The following is a 10000-nucleotide window of genomic DNA, read 5'->3' as shown; positions in this document are numbered from 1 at the left end:
TGGTGTGACACTAGTGGTGGTGTGACACTGGTGGTGGTGTGACACTGGTGGTGGTGTGACACTGGTGGTGTGACACTGTTGGTGGTGTGACACTGGTGGTGGTGTGACACTGGTGGTGGTGTGACACTGGTGGTGGTGTGACACTAGTGGTGGTGTGACACTGGTGGTGGTGTGACACTGGTGATAGTGTGACACTGGTGATAGTGTGACACTGGTGGTGGTGTGACACTGTTGGTGGTGTGACACTGGTGGTGGTGTGACACTGTTGGGAGTGTGACACTGTTGGTGGTGTGACTGTGCAGTACGGAGAGTGTCATAAGGAGGATACGAACCTGTTCCTTAGTGTAAGGCTGGAGTCTTCGGAGGAGGAGGAGTTGTGGAGGGACACCGCTGACAGTGTTGGCACGTAGGTGAGCCTAGAGTGAGAGAGAGAGAGAGAGAGAGAGAGAGAGAGAGAGAGAGAGAGAGAGAGAGAGAGAGAGAGAGAGAGAGAGAGAGAGAGAGAGAGAGAGAGAGAGAGAGAGACAGACAGACAGAGAGACGGACAGACAGAGAGAGGGAGAGACGGACAGAGAGTAGAGAGAGAGAGAGAGAGAGTAGGAGAGAGAGTATGTTTGTTCGTGTGTGTGAGAGTCATAGAGCGAGAGAGTGAGAGAGACAGACAAACATTGATAAATAAATGAGTAAATCAATAAAGAACCATTAAAGACCCATAACATCACCTCCTATGTGCCATAATTCATATTTATAGGAAAAGTTTGTTAAAATATATTTTACTAAAATAACTCATAATTATTATTACTATTATATATATATATATATATATATATATATATATATATATATATATATATATATATATATATATATATATATATATATATATATATATATGATTATTAATTAATTTAAGAGTTTTTACAAAAATCAATGAAAGTAACACATAATTCATAATTATACACACAACAACCAGTTAATGTATTTTTTATATTAAAATCCACAAAATGTAATCATTAAATAAATAATCAATTATGTATTACATAAAATGCACTAAAAATGGAGGATGGTGCCAAGACCTGAAGCTTAAACATGCAAACATTACCTCAGTGAGACTCTGAGGTGTCATGTTGACCTCTTATAATGACCTTTGACCCGCCACCCTACGCTTTGACCTGTACTCGTGAACTGCTGTTTAAAAATGTTTAACTATATTCCCTCGGACATCATGCAACATGGGTTCTCAATTTTAATTGGAGTCATAACCTTTCTCAGCTGATATTTTCCTTTGTCACAGCAGAAAAAGGCAAAGCCCAGCCACATTAAAAAAGAAAACAATAGTGAAGAAAATATGTTCATATTAAGTAAACGACGTAATAGAAAATGACAGAGAGATGTGTGTGGCTCTCAACAAGAGGCTCTTTATCTATTGATTGAAAACCCCGGGCAAGAATTGCTGAACGACCAGCAGGAGCCTAAGATATATTAACTGTGGCTGAAGAGGACGAATAACATGAAGAGGAGGATCTAGGTGCAACAAGGCGAGTAATGATACACTGGGCACGACCAACACAACACAAGAGACAAGTATCCCACACATCTGGTAAAGATGCAGACACTAAACACAAGACAATCATCTCTGTCTAAGGACTGTAAAATAGATTATCATGAAACCATAATGTTGGTGGATAGACTGCATGTTCTTAGACTGTTAGAAAGAATTTAATACTGAACCATATAAAGGCAATGTATAAAAGGGAAAGATATACTACGAAAACTGTAAGAAAATTAACTGGGTAAGGGAGTACCAGACTGACAGAAAACTGAAAGTGAATGACATACTTGAAGAAGTGTGTTCATAAATGTTTAAATCTACAGTGTAAACAGTATTGAGGAAAGTAGACTCTGTGGAAGGTTGTAGAGTGGTGCAGGAAGACCTTGACTCACCCAGGCAGTGGACAGATAGCTGTTAGAGTTTACTCCTAAGAAGCGGAAGGTAGTGAACACACACACACACACACACACACACACACACACACACACACACACACACACACACACACACACACACACACACACACACACACACACTTCACAATAGAACATGGTGAGGTCACTGCGCTAGGAGAGGGGGCAGTAAACCAGGCGACCTTGGAAGGGTTTGAAATTACGAGTGAGGAGGTCAAGAGACACCTGCTGGTTCTGGATGTGAGAAAAGCTGTTGATCCAGACGGGATCTCACCATAGATATTGAAAGAGTGTGCAGAGGCACTTTAATTGCCACTCTCCATAGTGTATAGTAGGTCATTGGAGACGGGAGACCTATCAGAAATATGGAAGACGTATGGCCCCGGCGCCAGGGTGCCGCCATGGCCACCCTGGCGCCGGGGCCATGTGTGGTGACCATGACGGCACCCTGGCGCCGGGGCCACGTGTGGTGACCATGACGGCACCCTGGCGCCGGGGCCATGTGTGGTGACCATGACGGCACCCTGGCGCCGGGGCCATGTGTGGTGACCATGACGGCACCCTGGCGCCGGGGCCATGTGTGGTGACCATGACGGCACCCTGGCGCCGGGGCCATGTGTGGTGACCATGACGGCACCCTGGCGCCGGGGCCATGTGTGGTGACCATGGCGGCACCCTGGCGCCGGGGCCATAAACATCACCGTCCCCTTTCATTAATAAATTACCAGTAACTTGTGGTCTACCCGCCGCCGCTCTTCTGACGCATCACTGCTAACATTATCCCTCTCCCCCCCCCTCCCTCGTCTTATAAATGTCAGGTAACTATCTCTCTCCTCCCTTTACCTGTCTCTCTCTGTCTCGCGTACGCCTCCTCGCCCTTCGTCCGTCCCATCAATAAATCCCTCACACCCAGCTGTCCGACACTCTCCCTCTCTCACCTTCACATACCTCACCTCTCGCCTCTCATTTCCACATCACAGAATAATCTCCCCTCGTGAGGAGGAAGATTATAACTGCATTGTGAAATTCCCATCACGCTTGTCATGTCCATTTACCGCGAGGCCCTGCGGGGGCGGGGCGCCGCAGGAGGGAGGCGGCCATGTTGTGGATACGTGGGGAATGTTTAGCAGTAACAGGGCCCGGGGTCAGGGAGCACGGCTGGCAAATAGTAATTAACATGTAGCGAAGGGTTGTGGGTGAGTATTGACTGCCACCACTAAGGTGGGTCCCAGAGACTGATGCTCGTCCATTAAACATAGAATGGGTTTTTAGAGATCAAGTATTGGCCGAGTAATCTGAGAGAGGTGTGTGTAACAGTCATCAACCATCGCACAAGGCAACCACATAACACTTTACACTTTACCCAGTTACGTAATAGACTGGGATCCCTGCATTGTTTCAAGCATTGGTTATACATGTATGAATGAGTTTGAATGGGTATATATATAAATATGAATATATATATATATATATATATATATATATATATATATATATATATATATATATATATATATATATATATATTATATATATATATATATATATATATATATATATATATATATATATATATATATATATATATATTTATATATAGCAATCGTCCTCCTCTGTTCGATGGTACCCATGTAGAAGTTCGCAAACAGGACACCTAGGGGAGAACCCATGGCGACCCCATCTACTTGCTTATACATGTGCCCATCCGGGCTCAACAAGGGTGCCACTTTAGTACAGGCTTGGAGTAGCTTCCTTAGTATGTTTTCTGGTATGTCAAGAGGAGTACAAGCCGGATCACGATACACTCTGTCCATTATCATCCCGATTGTTTCATCCACAGGTACGTTGGTAAACAGCGACTCTACAACCAAAGAGGCTTCTTAAGGATCTTCGTACCAAGCTCATTGACACCACAAGAGACCCTAGAGAGGCAAGTTTTCTCTTTCAGCGCCTCAGTATCGCGATCCAGAGGGGGAATGCTCGCTGCATCCTCGGTTCCTGCCCGGCGTCGGAGGAGTTCGAGGAAATCTACAGCCTCTAGGAAGCGAACTTTTTCTTGTGTCCTCTTAATGTTCATTTTTTGTATAAAATCAGATATGTAACTGTATAACCTTGCATAATAAAGTGTACATCATAATAAAAAAAAGGGGGTGGTAGGAGAAGCGAACACCCTTTCGTATTCAGAGTTAAATGGCAAGTTTTTCCCTGAATGAGAGAGAGAGGGAGAGAGAGAGAGAGAGAGAGAGAGAGAGAGAGAGAGAGAGAGAGAGAGAGAGAGAGAGAGAGAGAGAGAGAGAGAGAGAGAGAGAGAGAGAGAGAGGGAGAGAGGGAGAGGGAGAGAGAGGGAGAGAGAGAGAGAGAGAGAGAGAGAGAGAGAGAGAGAGAGAGAGAGAGAGAGAGAGAGAGAGAGAGAGAGAGAGAGAGAGAGAGAGAGAGAGAGAGAGGAAGAGGGAGAGAGAGAGGGAGAGAGAGAGAGAGAGAGAGAGAGAGAGAGAGAGAGAGAGAGAGAGAGAGAGAGAGAGAGAGAGAGAGAGAGAGAGAGAGAGAGAGAGAGAGAGAGAGAGAGAGAGAGGAAGAGGGAGAGAGAGAGAGAGAGTATGGGCTAAGAGGCCTGCCCCATCCATAATTAATGCCAATGTTACTACAGGTAGACGGCGCCTACAGCGACAGAGAGAGTACCGGGCTGGGGGAGGATATTCCTGACACACACTGGAGTCTCTGGAGTCATAGGGGTGAGGAAATGTCAGAGTGGAGGCTATCCTATTTATCCCTGCTTCCTCCTACGCTATACTGCCCTCTTGACACCATTCCCCTCTCCGGAAGGTCATCACATTTGCTGCGATTAACCTTAAGCAGTCATTTGTCAAGCAAGGGGAGTTAAGCAGAGACATTCTCGGACCTCCCGTCAGGTCCTGGTCAGTGTCAAGCAAGGGGAGTTAAGCAGAGACATTCTCGGACCTCCCGTCAGGTCCTGGTCAGTGTCAAGCAAGGGGAGTTAAGCAGAGACATTCTCGGACCTCCCGTCAGGTCCTGGTCAGTGCGAGTGGCCGCTCTCAGGTGAGGTCCTTCTTAACAATGCTTGCGTATTATGCACATCTAACGAGAAGAATATGGAAATGATCAGATTTCACCATACTACAGGAAGACATGATACAATACTTGGTAGACAAATGACTGCTAAAGTTTGATCCCAGGAAGCATAGCGTAAGAGGAAGCGGAAATTAATAGGATAACATTAGCAGCAAATGGAAAACTGACAAACGTAAAAGCTCCATTTCAAAATAAAACAGAAACTATTTCAAGGAAATACGTTCAACCTATGTTAGACCAATACTATTATTTGCAGCATTGACTTGAAATCACCACCTCAGGAAACACAAAGGGAAGGTTGAAAGGAATCAGTGTCTTGCAACAAGGTTGGTGCCCAGAATAAGAACACTAAGAAGACATATTAAGGGAACTCGACCTAATTATTTTACAAGAACGAAGACCAGAAGGGACATGATCACTATATACAAAATGCTGAGAGGAACAACACAGGTGTACAGGGGGGACAGCGTCTCTTAAATGTAAAATAATGCGAGAGGGAAACAGAAGCACAAAGGAGCCAGAAGGTGGCAAGGAGACGTTCGAGTGTTGTGAAGAAATTCAACATGTGGGATGACCCGCAGGACGAGGCTGTGGACGCCAACCACAGCGTCAACAGCATATATCACAGTCAACTTTACAGTCAAGAGCTAGAAAATAAACCAGGTATTACCAGGGAAGAGGAGGAGGAGGACCAGAGCTAGAGCCCACTCCTCCCACTCCCCGCCAACACACAGCCTAACTCTCCATATTTCCGCTTGTTACAACGTGTAATGAAGCTGTTACAACTTGTTATAACTTTTTATGACGTATTAGAACGTTGTTACAACTTGCTATATTGGTTGTTACAACTTCTTAGGAGGTGTTAAACCTTGTTCCAACGTTGCTGTTTCGTCGTGTGTTTGGCGGGAGAGAGGCGCGCACACACACACACACACACACAGGGGCCTGGTAGCCTGGTGGATAGCGCGCAGGACTCGTAATTCTGTGGCGCGGGTTCGATTCCCGCACCAGGCAGAAACAAATGGGCAAAGTTTCTTTCACCCTGAATGCCCCTGTTACCTAGCAGTAAATAGGTACCTGGGAGTTAGTCAGCTGTCACGGGCTGCTTCCTGGGGTGTGTGTGTGGTGTGGAAACAAAAAAAATGTAGTTAGTAAAAACAAAAACAAAAAAAATTAGTTAGTAAAAACAGTTGAGAGGCGGGCCGAAAGAGCAAAGCTCAACCCCCGGAAACACAACTAGGTGAATGCACACACACGCACACACACACACACACACACACACGCACACACACACCAACACACACACAGACACACACTCACACACACACACACACACACACACACACACACCAACACACACACACACACACACACACACACACACTCACACACACACACACACACACACACGCACACACACACCAACACACACACAGACACACACTCACACACACACACACACACACACACAGGGCAGACAATTAACAAGAGAACACAGGAATACACTAAATAATAATATTAGAGCCTTACAGGGGAAGGGTGGGTGGGGTGGAACCGAGATTAGGCCTAATCGCTCAGAACACTGGAGCGAACTGTTACCCCAAACATTAAGTTCATGATGTCTCTCTCTCTCTCTCTTTCTCTGTCTTACACCATGTTATCTACCCTTCACCACATTCCCTTCTTCAATGTAACAATATTCAACACTGTTCTCAAAGAAAATAAACTACACAAGACTAACGAACATTTACTGATCAAGTACAAAATAATATGCTGGATGAATCTTAGTGAAGATGGAGTCTGGTATTTACCGAGATTCGAACTCGGTATCATTTCCCATTTTATGCAAAGTGTCAGCATGGGGGACAACCCCGTCCCACCTATACCCTTTTTCTGAACAATTATCCTGTAATGTTTGGTGAGGCTGGCCCTCCTGGTGAGGCTGGCCCTCCTGGTGAGGCTGGCCCTCCTGGTGAGGCTGGCCCTCCTGGTGAGGCTGGCCCTCCTGGTGAGGCTGGCCCTCCTGGTGAGGCTGGCCCTCCTGGTGAGGCTGGCCCTCCTGGTGAGGCTGGCCCTCCTGGTGAGGCTGGCCCTCCTGGTGAGGCTGGCCCTCCTGGTGAGGCTGGCCCCAAGCGTCTGGCCTCCAACCTCGACCTCGAACAAACTCCCCGGTGTCTGGGGAGTTTCTCATGAGTAGGTTGGCCTTTTTTTGTTTTATAATAAATTATAAATTGTATTTTCTGACTTTTGTCTGTGTGGATGATGTTCCAATCAACAATATCTTTCAGGACCCTTTCCTCAGTTTTATGAGCCGTCGAAAAGAGGTTACTGTAAAATAGTCTAATACGGGGGTACAAGTGTTGTGTTGGTTGACTCTTCAGAGGTTGCATGGCCTTCCACCTTTCTTTTTATGATGTCTTCAACGAAACCGATAGAGAAGCCGTTGTTGACTAGAACCTGCCTTTCCCTACCTTTCATGAACAACAGGGCTCCATCAAGGAACATATAATATCTTCTCGCAACCAGACCATCACCAGAGAAATCTTAACAAACGACACAGAAATCATTGTTACATACAGCGATAACAGGAGGCTCGACATCAGCGAGGCACTACACATCAAAAAGTCAATACCAGCAAATCAACGCATAACTACATTCTACCCACTTCAAGACACCGCGTGGGCCAATAGGCCCTCTGCAGTTAGTTTTATTCTTATGTACGCACCTCACCCAATACCCACCTCACCCAGCACGAATATAAAAGCAAGATGTTAGGTTAAATATATGTTGGCCCACAGCACCGCTCTTGTGCCAGGTAAGTCCACTATGGGCTCACCATAACCTGTTCTACTTGCCCCGCTCCTGTGCCAGGTAAGCTATTGGCTCACCATAGCCCGTGCTACTTGGAACTTGTTCCGAGTAGCTGAACCTATAACAACAAACACGTTAAATATATCATACACAGTGTATCAAGTGTATCATAAGTGTGGTGTTAAGTGAAAACAGTTTTTGAGAATGTAAGAAGCCCTTACGAAACTCTTCTAGGCATCAGACCATAAATAAAAATGAATTTTGAAGATTTGATATTTCAATTACATTTTCAATAATGATCGACAGCGAAGAAAAACATAAGAAATATTGAGAAAATTCGTATTAGAATTATTAATCTTACATTTTTGGTCATATTCAACAACACACACACACACACACACACACACACACACACACACACACACACACACACACACACACACACACACACACACACACACACACACACACACACACACACACACACACACACACACATCTATCTCGTCGATACCTCGTCGACGCCATCGAGGGAGGGTCGCGGGGTCGCGCTCTATGATAAACGCCAATATTTTTGGGTTAATTAAGGCTACAGTGACAGATCACAGATCTAGGGGGTATCACAAAGTATATAACCGCCGCGAATAGGAAAGAAAAATACCGTGCTAACACTAGAACTTTGTGTTGAACAGTGAATTCACCAAACAGGCCACGTGGGAGGGCCACGAGGCTTTGTTTATATATTGGGTCCAGTGATCAGTGGTACAGTAAATTGGTGAACTGTAACACAACAGACACACCGATACAGTGACTGACTCCAGAGCTTTGTGTTAGATAGAGAAGAACTGCCATCATCAACCTACTGGATTAGTGAATCACCACGTGGAAGGCAACGATGGATCACCTCGTCACCAAGCCGTCGTAATTATTCACCTACGAGCGAGTACGAGCGGGAGGCTGGCTGGTAGGTACCCCTCTCTGGTCAGTTATTCAGGTGTACAGAGTGACGTAAAATATTATAAAATTCTTGTTCAGTATATCATATATATTTAAAATCTCAAAGTGGCTCATTTTGGGTAGAGGTTGACATTTATGGGACCCTCGTAACACACACACAAACGCACGCACACGCACGTACGTATGCACGAACACACGCACGCACGCACACACACACACACACACACACACACACACACACACACACACACACACACACACACACACACACACACACACACACACACACACACACACACACACTGTGTAATACGTACATGCTCTTCTTGGTAGCTCTTGCACCACGAACATCAATGAATCCGCCAAATTGTTGTAAACAGCGATTACAGCAATACGGAATTCGACGAAATCGTAGGTAAGAAGCTTGGCTGAGGATAATCAGGGCCCCAGAGGTGGAGAATCGATTTCGAAGAGAAGAAGACTTTGTAGTGTATTATAAAAATACATTCACTCAAGAAGGAATCTCTGCCTCTTCTAACAAACTGAGATGTACTAATGTTGTGTATCAATACAAATACATCTCTGGAGACTGTGCTCTCCGAAATATATGCTGCAGTGGACATACCACGAATACATTGAGTAGACGTCTTATACTTCAGTTGCAAGATGGAGGTATTAATCAATATCAATCTCTACACCATCCTGAATCGGCAAGACATAGTGAAAGATACGACAATAATCACTCGCACCGACGACCGTAGGAGGCTTCGTGTGCTTGAGACTGTGATCCTTCGAGGAGCTGACACCAGTAATCAACATCCACATGAATTCCGACCTCGAGCATGCAACTGCTCGACTGTCCTTCATTCATCCAGAGGGAAATAGACCTGGTAGGAGCAGTTAGGAGCCGGAGTCGGGCAACAATCACCTCACCGTACCCTTCGCCACTCCCTACTATTAAAGGGGTTAGATGAACCGTATACTAAGGTGTCCCTACACATATAAATGTCTAGATTTTTCCTTGTAAACCCAAGTTACAGCCCCGCTCCTGTGCCAGGTAAGTTGACTACGGGCTCACCATAGCCCCTGATACTTGGAACTTTTCGTTCCTTGTAGCTGAATCTTAAACAACAACAACCTTGTAAACACTCCCGCCTCCACTACACTTCCACCTGCA

General features: G+C 45.3%; 1 protein-coding gene across 1 annotated transcript in view; it reads right to left on the bottom strand.

Moving 5' to 3' along the window:
- Nucleotides 1-10000, bottom strand: part of LOC123764161 (uncharacterized) — a 76678-nt gene that overhangs the window by 35630 nt on the left and 31048 nt on the right. The window lies entirely within an intron of this gene.

This window comes from Procambarus clarkii, chromosome 23 (assembly GCF_040958095.1).
Source record: "Procambarus clarkii isolate CNS0578487 chromosome 23, FALCON_Pclarkii_2.0, whole genome shotgun sequence".
Taxonomy (NCBI): Eukaryota; Metazoa; Arthropoda; class Malacostraca; order Decapoda; family Cambaridae; genus Procambarus; species Procambarus clarkii.
Note: the sequence above shows the minus strand (reverse complement) of the source record. Positions and strands in the feature narration are given on the sequence as shown.